Genomic DNA, 14,400 nt, shown 5'->3' on the forward strand with positions numbered 1-14,400 from the left:
TTTCTTACAAGTTAAACTTTACTTTACATTGAGTTTTCCTTACATTTTACACTTCACAATGATTTATACATAAGCCTTATACAAGTCGCCATTCTCATTCATTTCAGATGCGCAAACAAAAGCAGTAGCAGAAAAAGATTCAAAATTTTATTTATTCACAAACTTGTACATAAGTTTCTTATCGTCATTCACAAAAAAAAAAAAAAAAAAACAACAACAACAAAAAAAACACAAAACAAACCCTAAGTACAGGTTTTGTTCACACCAGTTACTCCTCCTCACTTGACACAAGGTCTTCTTCTTCAAAGCCCTCATCTAGGGGGGTCTGGGCCACGTCGTCATCATCAATCCTTACACCGCTAAGGTCCAAGTCTGGGAACAGTTCTTCTCCCTTCCGCTTGAATATCTTCCAGCCACTGTCCCAGAACTCAGCCATTTCGTGTTTATAGAAGTCCAACCGCTGGAAGCTCTCAATAACTTCCGCTTCAGTCCTACCTCCAGCGGTCGTTCTCGACGGGCCCGCCCCCCCAGACATTTCCCTTGCCAAGTTGCTGGCGACCGCGGCGTTGATCGCCATCTGGAAGTCAGCAGACCCTTTGAATTGTTCTACTGCTGTAACGCACAGATCGGGGTATGCTGCCTTTTCAGAGGCTGCCTTGGTCTTTTCTTCCTCCAACTCCTTCTGCAATCTTGCCTTCTCCTCCGTTGCCCTAGCACGCTCATCCTCTAGCTCCTTCTGCAGCCCAGCAATCTTCACGTCTGCTTCATCCTTCTCTTTGATCTGCTGGGCACGCAGTTCTTCGTTGTTGATCATAGCCTCTTCAAATCGCTCGGTGGCGACTGTGCAGGCACTCTGAGCATCCCCCAGCTTCTTCTGCTCGCCAGCCAGCTGGAACTCGAGCGACACTACCTTGCGACATTCGTCTTCTAGCTCCAACTTGACCGCAAGCAGCTCAGCATAGGCTCGAGCGGCAACATTACACTGAACGATCACCAGCACTTCCATTTTCTTCGCCTTCTCAGCCTCCTGCCAACCCCTGGCACACGCACCTCGCACAGCCTTCTTCCAGCTTGCACTCTCCTTCTTGAAACTTGAAAGTTGGGCCTTAGCTTGCTCTGACTTGACCTTTGCAGCCGCCGCCTTTCTCAGCAGAGCCCCTGCTAAGGTGGTTACCTCAATTTGGGCAGAGCACAACCCCCTTAGCAGCTCAGCCTCATTGAACCTGACCACCGAACGCACGGTTGTGTCGTCCATAATTCCCACAAGGCGATCTGCAGCCGCCTTGGCTGGGCCTTTTTCTCTCTCCAACCGCCCAGACATTGCGCGAGCGTGGTAGATAGCAGTCGTCAGTTTGGCCCCTTCTCCTTGGGACGTAGGGCCCCCCTTGGGTTGCTGCTCCATCTCTTCCTTAGGGTCAGCTGACCCACTTTCCAATTACATCTTGGGGTCGAGGGCGCTTATGTGTCTTTCTTCCTCTAGGACCCTTTGACTCTTCTCCCCCTGCGCCTCTGGGGCAAGCACCATTTCTGGAGAAGCCTCCACCCTTTTCTCCCATCTCTCCTCCGCAATTGGAGTGCCCTCACCACCCACCCTGGCCTTCTTCGATCCAAGCACATCTGAGGCCTCCTCAGGGGCAACCCTCATCTTCTTCTTCTTCTTCAAGACCTCCCCCTCCATGTTTTGCCCTTTCCTTCACTGGATTAAGGGGGGGCGGTCGTGGCTCAAAACTGTCCAAGTCTTTTTCCTCCAACGGCTTGGGGCGCAGTCGAATTCTTTCCCTCGCGACCGGTTTTGGTGGCGAGCCTAACTGTGCTTCTTTGAACTTATTGGCTTTAGCAAAAATGGTCCGGTCCTTCGCCTTTTGCGCTTTCCTTTTCGCCTCAAGCTCTGCCGGTGCCAGATCCCCACCGGTCGGTTGAGGGCCCAACCCTGCGGCAAACAAAGCTGATGGCTGGACGAGGTCGTCCCATCTAACGCCCTCATTCTCTCTCTATGCCTTCACCTTCTTCACCCTCTCCTTCGCGGCCGCCCCCAGCTTTGGCTCTATAGACTTGGTGGGTACTTTCCACACCGTGCGTACTCCAACTCCGCCGTTTGCGGATACGTAGAACCACCGCGGCCTCCATCCCTTAATTGATGACGGCAACCTCGCCACCAAACCCCTTCCTACCGCCGCCTACAAAGTGACCCAAGTTTCTTGTTGGCCCGAGGCTTTATAACAAACAAAAAACTCGTCCACCGTTATGGCCGCCCCCTCGTTCGCCTTCGGCCATGCACTTGCACAGGCCAGTATAATCTTCCATGCGTTGGGCATTAGTTGGCCTGGCGCCACTTCCAGTCGGTTAAGGATATCCACTACCACCTGTGGAAGCGGGAACCTCAACCCTCCCTTCAACGCCTCCTCGTAGAGGGCAAAACTCCCCCGGCCGGGCGTCAGATGGCCTCTCCGTTGCTATCGGTAACATTAACTCTATTTCTTCAGGCACCTGGTATTTTTTTCACATACCCTCCAACTCCTCCGCCCTAACGGTTGACTTGTCGGCCTTCGTATGCCAGTGATCTGGCTCAGCCTGGCTAATTGGCTTCGGAGCCGCTATCATTGTCAACGGACGAGGTAAACCCACCGGCTCCCTTGACTTCTCCACTTGCCTCCATCCTATATTGTTCCGCCAGGTCAACCGCGTCATCATCCCCTAGGGGATCAACCCTTACGGTGGTTACTTCCTCTTGTGCCATCTCTCTCGTATATCTTCGAATAGCTTCGGATGCAGGCGCAAGAAAATTCAAGAAGTGTTGTAGGGGCGTATCGTTAGCAATGAAGGAGTTTACGCTTGGAATGTTTTGATGTTTTGCACAAAGATAGGTAAAACGAATAATCCCAAAGGCCCAAGGTTTGCCCGTATTCCAAGGGTCCCTATTAAATTTCGCCAGTTTGAAAATTTTTCAAAACACCGCCAAAACTGTCCTTTTAACACTCCATAATGACCTATCGTTTCACTTCTGGCCCAATGCCTAACCTCCCTCACCACGAGATGCTGCCACGTGTATGACCACGATTTACTGCCCCTTTCCCCTACCCTGTCTTTTCCACTTCAAGTCATCACGTGACGTGCCGCCTCTCGAGCCCCGCACCCCGCCACCTCACCCTTCGCGGTCAGCCCTCCTCATGATCGGTCCCTCCACTCGGCCACCCTTCGCGGTCGGCCCTCCTCATGATCGACCCCTCAACTCGGTCACCCTTCGCAGTTGGCCCTCCTCATGATCGGCCCCTCCACTCGGTCACCCTTTGCGGTCGGCTCTCCTCATGATCGGTTCCGCCACTCGGTCACCCTTCGCGGTCAGCCCTTCTCATGATTGGTCCCTCCACTCGGCTATCCTTCACGGTCGGCCCTCCTTATGATCGGTCCCTCCACTCGGCTACCCTTCGCGGTCGGCCCTCCTCATGATCGGTCCCTCCACTCGATCACCCTTCGCAGTCGGCCTTCCTCATGATCGGTCCCCCCACTCGGTCACCCTTTGCGGTCGGCCCTCCTCATGATAGGTCCCTTCACCCGGTCACCCTTCGCGGTCGGCCCTCCTCATGGTTGGTCTCACCACTCGACCACTTCTGGTCGGTCGTTCCTTTCCTTCGACCTTCAATCCCCATCTTTCGCATTATTCCCTTCGTTAGACTAAAGCTGCATTTGGGAATGGGGGACTACTGACGTGTGTAGGCCCATAAAGGCCATAACCCACTATGAACAACCCAAGCCTACCACTCAGGGCCCAATACATAACCCAATTGATAAGGCCTAGCACCATCTAGAAGTCAACATGGCATGAAAGACCAATGATATTCAGACACGTGGCAGGTAAAGGGCAAGCCACATCAGCAGACAAAGATCTGCAAAGTTATTGCCACTGCACATAGCCATTAATGCAGCCCTTCACTGCATTTATTACGATAACACCTCTCCGTCGGGACAGCACGCCCTCACCCTGAACAAGGTAAGCTACAGTATAAACTTTTGGCCAAGGTGACAGGTTGGAAGGGACAACGAAATGATTACCAAAGGATATAAACAAACGTTGAAGACGAGAAGAATGTTAAGCTTTTCTATCTTTAATCTATCTACATATTCCACTCTCTCTCTCTCTAACTTGCTCGTTGGAGGCTTCGCTGGGGGACTCCTCGTTCCCCGTTGAACTCTTGTGCAGGTTCTCTGGTGGGTTTGGTCATTCAGACATTAGGCTTGAGGAGTGTGGATCAGTCCAACCTATCCTACCATCAATAACTGCATCATCATATATATTTGTATATGATGTGCAATTTTTTTAAAAATAAATTTAAGTGCAAAGTTATTTTATTTTATTTCGCGAATGAAATACTAATGTGATATAAAATATACATATTATTGAATGGTCAAAATTCATTTTATACATAAATCTCACAACATTCAAGTTAAATTAGAACACCATATTTTCATTCCAAGTAAAATTTTGAGAATTTTTTTTAGTAAGGTTAGTGAATTTTATTTGAAATACTAAATTTTTATTGGAAAAGTAATATATAAGTTCACTTTTTAAACTCACTTTTCAGACTGAAAAGTAACATTCAAGAAGATAATTGATGTAGAAAATGAGTTTAATTTTTGAACATAAATAGCAATACTCTTTTTATTATTAACTGTAGGAGTATACCACATTTGCAAATTCTTTTTTTGTTTCTTTCCTATGGATGACTTGCTCGTAGAATTAGTTCCCTGATTTTTTATTTTTTATTTTTAAATATTTTTTTGCTCATTGGACTTTAAAACCTCTTATTTTTGGATTGATTTGAAATTTGTTGTTCTGCTTTTTGTTGGGCTTTTCTGGATTTGAACGAGTTTGAGCTTACAAGTTGTCGACCAAAGTTCAAACCCATCATGGTGTTTACTCAAAGATCAAGTTCATCTCCTTATCTTCCATTAGTACGGTTAAATGAAACAAGCGTTTTCAAATTGAGTTGTATTTAGGGATTGTTTGAAATAACTTTAATAAATATATTTTTATTTTTTATTTTTCATATAAATAAGTATAAAGTAATAAAGAAATGATATGACTTAAATAATGAGTGATATGATTTAAATAAGATAAAAAGATGTGCTAAAATAGGAGATGCCTTCATTAAAAATTTATTTGAGATCAATTTATTATATAAATAAAGTAAGCTTGATCATAATTTTAAATTCGTTAAATTTTCAAATCAAGGTTTAACAATTTATTACTTGATTTAAAAAGTTTATATACACTATAAAAAATTGAATTACTTGAACTCAACTCGTTAAAAACTTACTCAAGACTGGATTGTTAGGTAAAAAAAGTCAAGTTTAAAAATATTTTAAAACTTATTAAGGTTTCAAGCCATTTTGTTTGTATCATTTTTAGCAAAATTGCCACGCGACAATTCCTCATTATATTTAATGTCACATGGCAATGGATGATGAAGTGTCCGAGGATTGTTTAAGGGAATCCACCAATTTGAAATGGCAGTTGAGCAAAGGGATTATTTATTGAGTGCATTATTTCTGTGTACATCCTTTCTCAGTCCACATACTTAATAATTTGATTCTTAGGTATTTATCTTAGTCCATACACTTCACATTCTAAATATACCAATTTATTAAAAAATGTGTGCACACTCTCATATTAGTCCACACAAATTCCCAAAATAGCCCTTTCTTCAACTTGCACATCCCACCCTCCACCGTGTACGATCCAGCCTCTCCATCCCCCACCAGGCATTCTTCGGTAGCCTGTAGCCTCTAGCCAAACACTTTGTACGAATTTTAACAAGACTTCCAAAAAGGTTAGAAAAGTTTGTCACACATGAACCTAGAATAACAAGAGCTTCAAAGCAAAATGAGGCAAGAGTTTACTTGCTCAAGGACATCATCACAGGCAGAGCTCAAAAGTAGCACTAACTTGGGGACAACACCATGTTCAATGACAACTCGAGTATGCTCTGATGTCCCAGATGCAACATTGGTCAAAGCCCATGCTGCCTCAAACTGCGAACAAAGACAAAATCAAGCTTGTGTTAGATTGATTACGTCAATCAAAAATAGAGCCAATTCAGTGGAAAAAAAAAAGTTACCTTTCAGAAACTTATCCTAACTAGTCCGATTCGACGACGCTAGCTGTGGACTCTTCGGCGCAATTCCGGCAGAGATAAGCAAGCTTCAGAACTTGGACACTTTGTTTCTTCAAGTGAACGCATTTGTGGGAGCATTAATGACTGAGCTTGGTTACTTAAAGAGCTTGAAATCTATGGATCTGTCAAACATGTTTTCCAGCGAAATACGGGCGTTATTTGCCCAGCTCAAGAACTTGACCCTTCTCAATCTATTTCGAAATGAGCTCCATGGTTTAATACTTGAGTTTACTGGTAATTTGTGACATGAAGTGGCTGGTGAGATGTGGTGAGTGAGATGTGTATAGAGAAATTGTGAGATGTGTGGTTGAGATGGTGGTGGGTGAGATGAAAATTTTGTTAAAGGATAAAATTGTGATTTTGAAAAAATTCATTAAGTGTATGGAGTAAGGAAACTTAGTGGGTAGAAATAGAATTTCCTAAGATCCATGCTCAAAATTACTTTATTCATAAGGACATACTTTTTGGCAATGCGCAAACTACCCTCCATATATATATTTTGTTTCCAGATCAAAACCATACTCACTCTCAAACTAGCGCCTCTCTCTCTCTCTCTCTCTCTCTCTCTCTCTCACATTTTCTGCAGCGCCTCTCCACTTCCTCGCCACTGCCTCCACTACTCCATCACTTCTTAAGTTCAACCACCACGACTCTACCACCACACCGTTTCTCTCTCATCTGCATGTTGTTGCCACGATGACGGCGGCGAAATTGCTCTCTTTTCTTTCTCCATGCTGTCGCCTCATCATCCGCCATCAACGACTAGCACTACCACCATCTTTTCCTTCGCCAGCAACGACCAACACGGCCGCTACTACCTCGGTTTCTTTGTCGCCTTCAATGCTGTGGCGTACATAAGCATAAGAGAAGCACATAGAAGAATTTCAAATTCCTCAACTACTTCGTGGAGAAGTAGAGTTATGGTCTCTGTCTCCTATCTGACTTCGTGGAGAAGTAGAGTTGTGGTCTCCGTCGAGCTTGTTTGATCAATAGATTCGATGATCGACAACTTGGAAAATCCCCTAATTTCAAATGCCTTGGCGTCGTAGCTAAACCCTCCATCAATGGCATCAGTGTCTCACCGACGATCCTCATGCTTCCGGGTCTCACTGACAACGGCTCAGGATTGTGATTTCATTCTTTTACTTCTTCTTCTTCTTGTTCTTCTCCTCTCACTCTCTCTCTCCCTCTCCATATATATTTATATATATATATATATATATATATATATTTCATAGATACAACCGCACATAGATCTGGCTCTTTAAGACCTTTGGGTTTGATTTTCCAGATCTAGGTTCCAAATCTAGATCTTGGTATGGAAAGAAGACATTGGTTGGAGATACAGAGTGTTGGACTAGATCTACTGATTCTCTATTTGAATTTGTAATTAACTAATTAATTGTTTTTTATTATTGGATTTGTTGATTCTCTATTTGAATTTGTAATTACTTTATTTTATTTTTTTGTTATTGTGTTGAACATATGCAGATCTTCGACAGATATAGAAGAGAAAAGAGATAGACAAATAAACAAATAAGAGACATATAGACAGATAGTGCTACTGTTTTAATTTTCTCTGGTTGGTTGTGATTTTGGATCGATCTGATCATGTTATGTACACAAATCTGTTTGTTTTTATTTTTTTAATTTTTTAATTTTTGATGTTGATGATGATGAACATATAGGATTTAGTGATGATGTTGTTGTTGATGAACATATAAGATTTGTTCTTATTGATGATTTTTTTAATAGATGAGAGAGAGAGACAAACAGATAGATAGAGAGTAGAAATATTTGACTAGATAGAAATTTTTGAATAGATAGGATTTGGTTTGGCTTGGTATTTTAACTGATAGAAAAAAAAAAAAAAAATTTGAACCGATAGAATTTAACAAATAAAATTCAGGAAAAGAAATTGAACAAATAGGAATAAAATTTAAAGTGAAAAGATCATAAAATTGAACAAATAGGTAAAAATTTTGAACAGATAGGAAAAAATTTGAACACATAGAAAACTTTTTGAATATATAGGAATTTTTTTGAACAGATAGTTAGTCAATAGATAAAAAAAAAGTCAAGGGGTAAAATTGGAAACAAAATGTCTTTTAAAACCAACAAAAGGGCTTCTCACCAAACTATTTCACAAAAGGTGGGTCTCTTACCAAGAAAAAATATCCACTAGACTTAATACCTTAGACAATCTCTAAATTGAATTTATCACTAATTTTCTCTGTTTTATTTTATTTAATTAATTGACTAAGTTTATTAGTTGGTTGATTAATTTAATAAATAGATAAGAGTAAATTGCTGAAAAATCCAATCTAAGGAGGGTATAAGATATTAGGTTATGTGGATATTTTTTTCTTGGTGAGAGATCCACCATTTGTGAAATAGTTTGGTGAGAAGTTCTTTTGTTTGTTTTAAAGGACATTTTATTTTCAATTTTACCCCTTAATTTATCTGTTTAATTTTTTTATCTGTTGATTTTCGTTAACTATCTGTTCAATTTTTTTACCATATTTGTTCAATTTTTTCCAATCTGTTCAAATTATGAGGGTTTCTCTCTCTCTTTCTCTCTCTCTCTCTCTCTCTATATATATATATATATATATATGTTCAAATTATGTAGGTTTCTCTTTGTTCTTATCTAGCGAAGCAATATCTGTTGAAATGTGTTCATGTTTTATTATCTATCCAAAACTTTTTCCCTATTTGTTCAATTTTTCCCTTATTTGTTGAAATATATGTTAATTCTTGTTCTACTTTTTATTTGTAAAAAATTTATCTTTTCATATCTTTATTTGTTTTGATTTTAATCTGTAAAAATTTATTTGTTCAATTTGTTATCTATTCAAATTATATTTTTCTATATGTTGAAAGCAACATTCAAAGATTACACGGCTATACATAGATCTAGTTTTTTTTTTTTTTTTTTTTTTTTTTTTTTTTTTTTTTTTTTTTTTTATCTATTGCAATCAACAACCACAAAAACAAAGAAAAAAAGGATAATCAACAACGAGAACAATAGATCTAGATCTAAGCTCAAACCTTAAAAAAAGAACAAGAAAAAGAAAAAGAAAAAGATTTAACACAGATCAATTAAAAAAATAAAAAAACCTCAAATGCCTTCTCTATCGCCATTATTTTTACAACTAGTCAATCAATTTAGCCCAGAAGTTAATAGATCACTCAGATCTATATTAAACAAATAGAGCCGTTCATCGAAAGCATTAAATATTTATAATAAAATGATGCAAAGATTGGATAAATTTTTTAAAGCTTTCTTGTCACTCCCTGGAAATAATGAAATCATAATTAAACTAGACATGTTGATTGTTTTAAACTTCCAGACCAAAAATTAAAATATATCTTTGTAATCAAAGATACTAGAAGTAAATATTAAAATATATCTTTGTAATAAAAAATACTAGAAGTAAATAATTTCTGGAAATGATGTTTATATTTGTGGAGTCTATATTCGACTTGTAACATCTCGAAATAATTACAATAAGATCATTCCACGACAGATAATAAATAATAACAGATGCTTGAATATAATGCTCTCATTTTCATAAGGTTTCATATTTTTACAAAAGTGTAACACATGCAGTAATACATTCAAAAGTCATAACCCTGAATTTGTAGCATGTGTTATAGCAAAAGATATGATATAAGAGTTAAACAGATATAGTAATGTCCTATTGGCTACAACTTTTCAAGATGGTGCTTGGTTACAGCAAACGTGAGTTTAAACTCAATACAAATAATGCCCTCGGTGTCACGATTCAACCCCCGCCCCAAAGGATTAGAGAAGTGGCTGGTCAGTAATCCGAGATTACCAAAAGCTTGCCTAACAGTAATACAGTAATAGGGGCTGGCAGAAGCCTCACTTTGTTACGACCCGAACCCCGCCCCGTAAAGGTTGGTGAGGTGATCGGCCAGTAATCCGATATTACCAAAGGCCTTCATACACAAATCAGAGTAATCGGGGCTAGCGGAAGCTTAATACATAAGTATACAACAAGTAGTCCACTAAGCTGTGATTCTATATGAAATAATACATATGCACATAACGTTAATTTACCAACCCTGTATTACATACATAACACATTGTACAAAAACATCATTCATGTACATATATACTTATAACAAAAACCCAATAACATGGTCAAAACGAGTCAACGGTCTTCTAGACCTAGTGTTAACTCGGAGGCACCAAAAACTCAATAGGGCTTCAGATGATAGCTTGGCTAAGGAACCCCTCTAAGCTTGTTCTTTGTGTCGCCCACCGATACATATATGTACACACAGTGAGCAGCCCAGTGAATAACATTAAAGTAAAGAGGTTAGTGAACGAACTCCAATTACATACTGTTATATTGATATGTATATATATACACAACGAGCTTAATTATAATTGAACATAACTTTACAACATTGTTACTCATCAATGCTTTAGTCAAAAATTCTGATTTCCTTATAGGAAAAGGGGTGCCTGCTGTACAGCAGGCACTGCTGTGCCTATTCCACCCATAGTTTTGCTTCTTTTTTTTTTTAATATAATTTTTCTTTTGTTTTTTATTTATTTATTAGTGTGTGTTGTATGCATGGCACACCCTGCTGTGCTTAAGCACAGCAGGCACCCCTTGTCCGTTCCTTATAACATTAGAAATTCCACAATAATTCTTAGCTTTTAGCCTCATTAAACATATTCCAGTTTCCTTATAATTATCAAAATTCCATAGTAGCTCTTAATACTTAGTCTTAATACTCAAACATATTACACAAACGCATATACATATTCCTGAATACACAACATATTACTTACTTACTAGATGTATGAAACATGGATCCATTCTTCGGATTACTTAGATAGAAAAGGACAAGAGAAGTTAAGTTTGATCAAGGAAGTAATATTGTGTTTTAATGTGCATCTATTATGTGTTGTGTAGGTCATGTAATATGGTCCATCTGATTTATCTCTGTAGCAATTTGTGAGTAACAACCTTGTAAAGATATATTTGAATTATAAGTATTTTATGAATTATAAAATGTTGTGTTTCTGGAATGATGCTTTCTTACATATCTAGAGTCCTTAATGGCACCAAGTCTCACAAAGTCTTGCATTATCTTTTTCAATTCTTCAAGCTTCAAACAAGAATCTCCATATTGGGCTCTCTTTCTCTCTCTAAATTGTTCTCTCTCTCTCTCTCTAGAGTTCTCCTTCATATATTGAGCTCAAGAATATAAGCTTTATCATATTTACATTATATATATATATATATATATATATATATATAGGCTCAATTAGTTTGATTAATTAATCAAAGCTTAAGTTAAATAATTAGAGCTTAGGTTAATTGAATTTAATCTAATTAATTTGATCTGAATCAATTTTTAATTAAATTTCATAATAGACTTTAAAAATGACGCTGATCACAATAAAGTAATCAATTTTGATTTCTGTCACCTTTATGTCCCTCAATTTTAGATTTTAGCAGGATTCAGAACAGATTTTCCTACGATGAACAGATATGGATTCAAAACTTTTGCAACACATATAATTAGCATTCAAATCACATATGGCACATATCATAATTAAAATTAAACACATAATTAAATTAATATAATTATGATATGCATTTTGGGGTCATTACGTTAGGCTTGTACAAGATATAATAATAACAAAAGTAGAAGCTCTTAGCTTCAAATCCTCCCAAGTTACTTGTAACAATCTCGACCTAAGATTAACTATTAAACCATGATTAAGGATGCCTAATACGTAATTAAGATGAAATCCTATGTTAATTACATGTGCATATTATTGTTTGTGTTTATATCTATTTATCGTAGAAATATATGTTTCTGTTTCTGTTTTGTTCTGTAAATTGACAGCCTTATTAGCATCCGATCACAAAATTAACTTGAATTATGTGTTATTTGGAATTTTTATAATTTTATGGTAGGCCTAAGTAAAATCATATTCGGAATGATTAAATTAGAATAATTAATGTCCATTTAATTAGCTTTAATTAATCACCACTAATCAAGCCTATATAAGGCTCCTATATGTGTCATCACTCATCTTTTTTTCCTTAGTCACACCTTTGAGCCTACACACACACAACAAATGTGAGAAAGGGAGAGAAAGGAGAAGATTTGAGCTCAAACTAAGGGGATTTGCTAAGAAGAAGAAGAATTGGACTTAGAGACTCAAGAATTAAGCCTCTAGCTCTCACATCGAAAAGTTTAGGTAAGAATTCAACCCTTTAAATGTACAATTTTGATGCCTAATCGATGAATTCGTGAGAATGAAGATGTATAAGACAAGGATTGAGCTAGAAATGAAGGAGTTTAGATGACACCATGCATGCATGTGCATTTCATGGAGTTTTAATGTTGTTTTCAAGAGAATTCCCTCATGCATGTAATAATTCTAGCTTGGTTTTAAGAATTCACCACATTTCCTATCAAATGATCTTAATTGATCATGTTTTGGAAGGTTTGAATTCATATCAATGCATGCATGTTATGTTCTTTAAACGTTAAGCTTGAGTTTGCACAATTAACTTACTCTTGGGCCTTGATTTTGAGAAATGGTTTTGAATCCAAGATGTTTTCCAAGTTTACACAAGTTTCCTTGAGTTTTTAGCCCAAGAGAACATGATTTGCCGCATTGAGTTGGGTTTTGAAGCTTGGAAGCAAATCTGGAAATTCGAGAATTCTGCTTCTACGCTCAAGCGTCAGAATCTGCGCTCAAGTGACCATTTTGTGATCTTGCACTTCCGCTCGAGCGACCAAAAGTTGGCTCAAGTGTGAAATGCATGCTCCCAGAAGTTCACACATTTTGCAGACTGCTTGAGCGACAAGAGTTGCGCTCGAGCGAAGACCTTAGTCTCATGGTCGAGCGACCATCGAGCATGCGTCGAACGAAAAAATCAAGCAACCAGTACTTTTTTAGAGTTTACAGAATGCTCGAACGAAGGAAGTTGTGCTCGAGCGGCCCCTCACATTTTTGATCCACCGCTCGAGCGAAGGAAGTTGCGCTCAAGCGAGGCCCCTGTTTTCAGCATATTTGACTAAGTGTTTCAAAGTGCATTTTGGCATCCTTACATCCTAGGAATTCCTAGGCCATGATTAAGACACAATAATAAGGGTGTGTTTTGATGACTGTAATGAATTCTGAGGGTGTGTTTCAATATGTACATGTTATGTGTTGTTTCTAGGTCACGCGCCATAAGCTATCTGATCTATCTATTTCATTTGTTCTAGAATTGGAGCCATCTATGAGTAATAACTTTGTAAAGCTATATGCAATTATAAGTATTTTCTGAATGATATAAGATGATCTGTTTTCTGAAACATTGTTTTCTACATAAATGAATGGTTGTCCAATATTTCTGAAATGTATTCGTGACATTTTTAGCTTCAAATGACATCTGTTATCTGTTCTGTTATGTCCCAATTATGGGTCAACTGTACGTCTCATGAGCCAAGTGTTATGGATCCTTTTGTATACATCCCTTTGTGGGTCAATTGTACGTCTCATGAGCCAACTGTACCGTTTTCATGCACATGAGTCAACTGTAAGCCTTCATGGCCGTCCCTTTATGGGTCAACTGTTTTTGCTAGTGCTAATGGATGTACCATGTATGATTAACTGCAAATCCTGATTATGAGTACAATACTGAATCTATTTCTGTTATGAACTCTGATTTTTGAACATGATTATTAATTCCATTTTCTGTAACTATTATGGAAAACATTCATTAAACCCTTTACTCAGTTATTATTCACTGGGATTTTATTCACTATTTATATTATGTATGTAGGTGAGCAGGCACGTGACCAGGCCTAAGCTGCTGCCTAGAGAGTTTACTTTTGTCAGCCAGCCACCGTGTCTCCCTGGGAGGTTCCCATTTGTCAAGTCAAGTTTTGTAAATCATGTGAATGATGTTTTTGTCTATCTGTACTTTGGGCTAAGTCCCTTATGACACTATCTGTATCTATTTGGTGATACATGATGTATGAAAGTTTGACATTATGTATAAGTTTCAAATCTTTTTTGTCCCATGTATGTCTGCACAGCTCCATGGACTATATATGTTTCTCTATTTGCTTCCGCTAGCCCCTATATTTCATGATATATTCAGGTCAGAGGCCTTTGGTAATCCGAAGATTATTGACCAGTTACAACATTAAACATATAGGGGTGGGTTTGGAT

This window comes from Camellia sinensis, chromosome 13 (assembly GCF_055761805.1).
Source record: "Camellia sinensis isolate YWXY chromosome 13, ASM5576180v1, whole genome shotgun sequence".
NCBI classification, from domain to species: domain Eukaryota; kingdom Viridiplantae; phylum Streptophyta; class Magnoliopsida; order Ericales; family Theaceae; genus Camellia; species Camellia sinensis.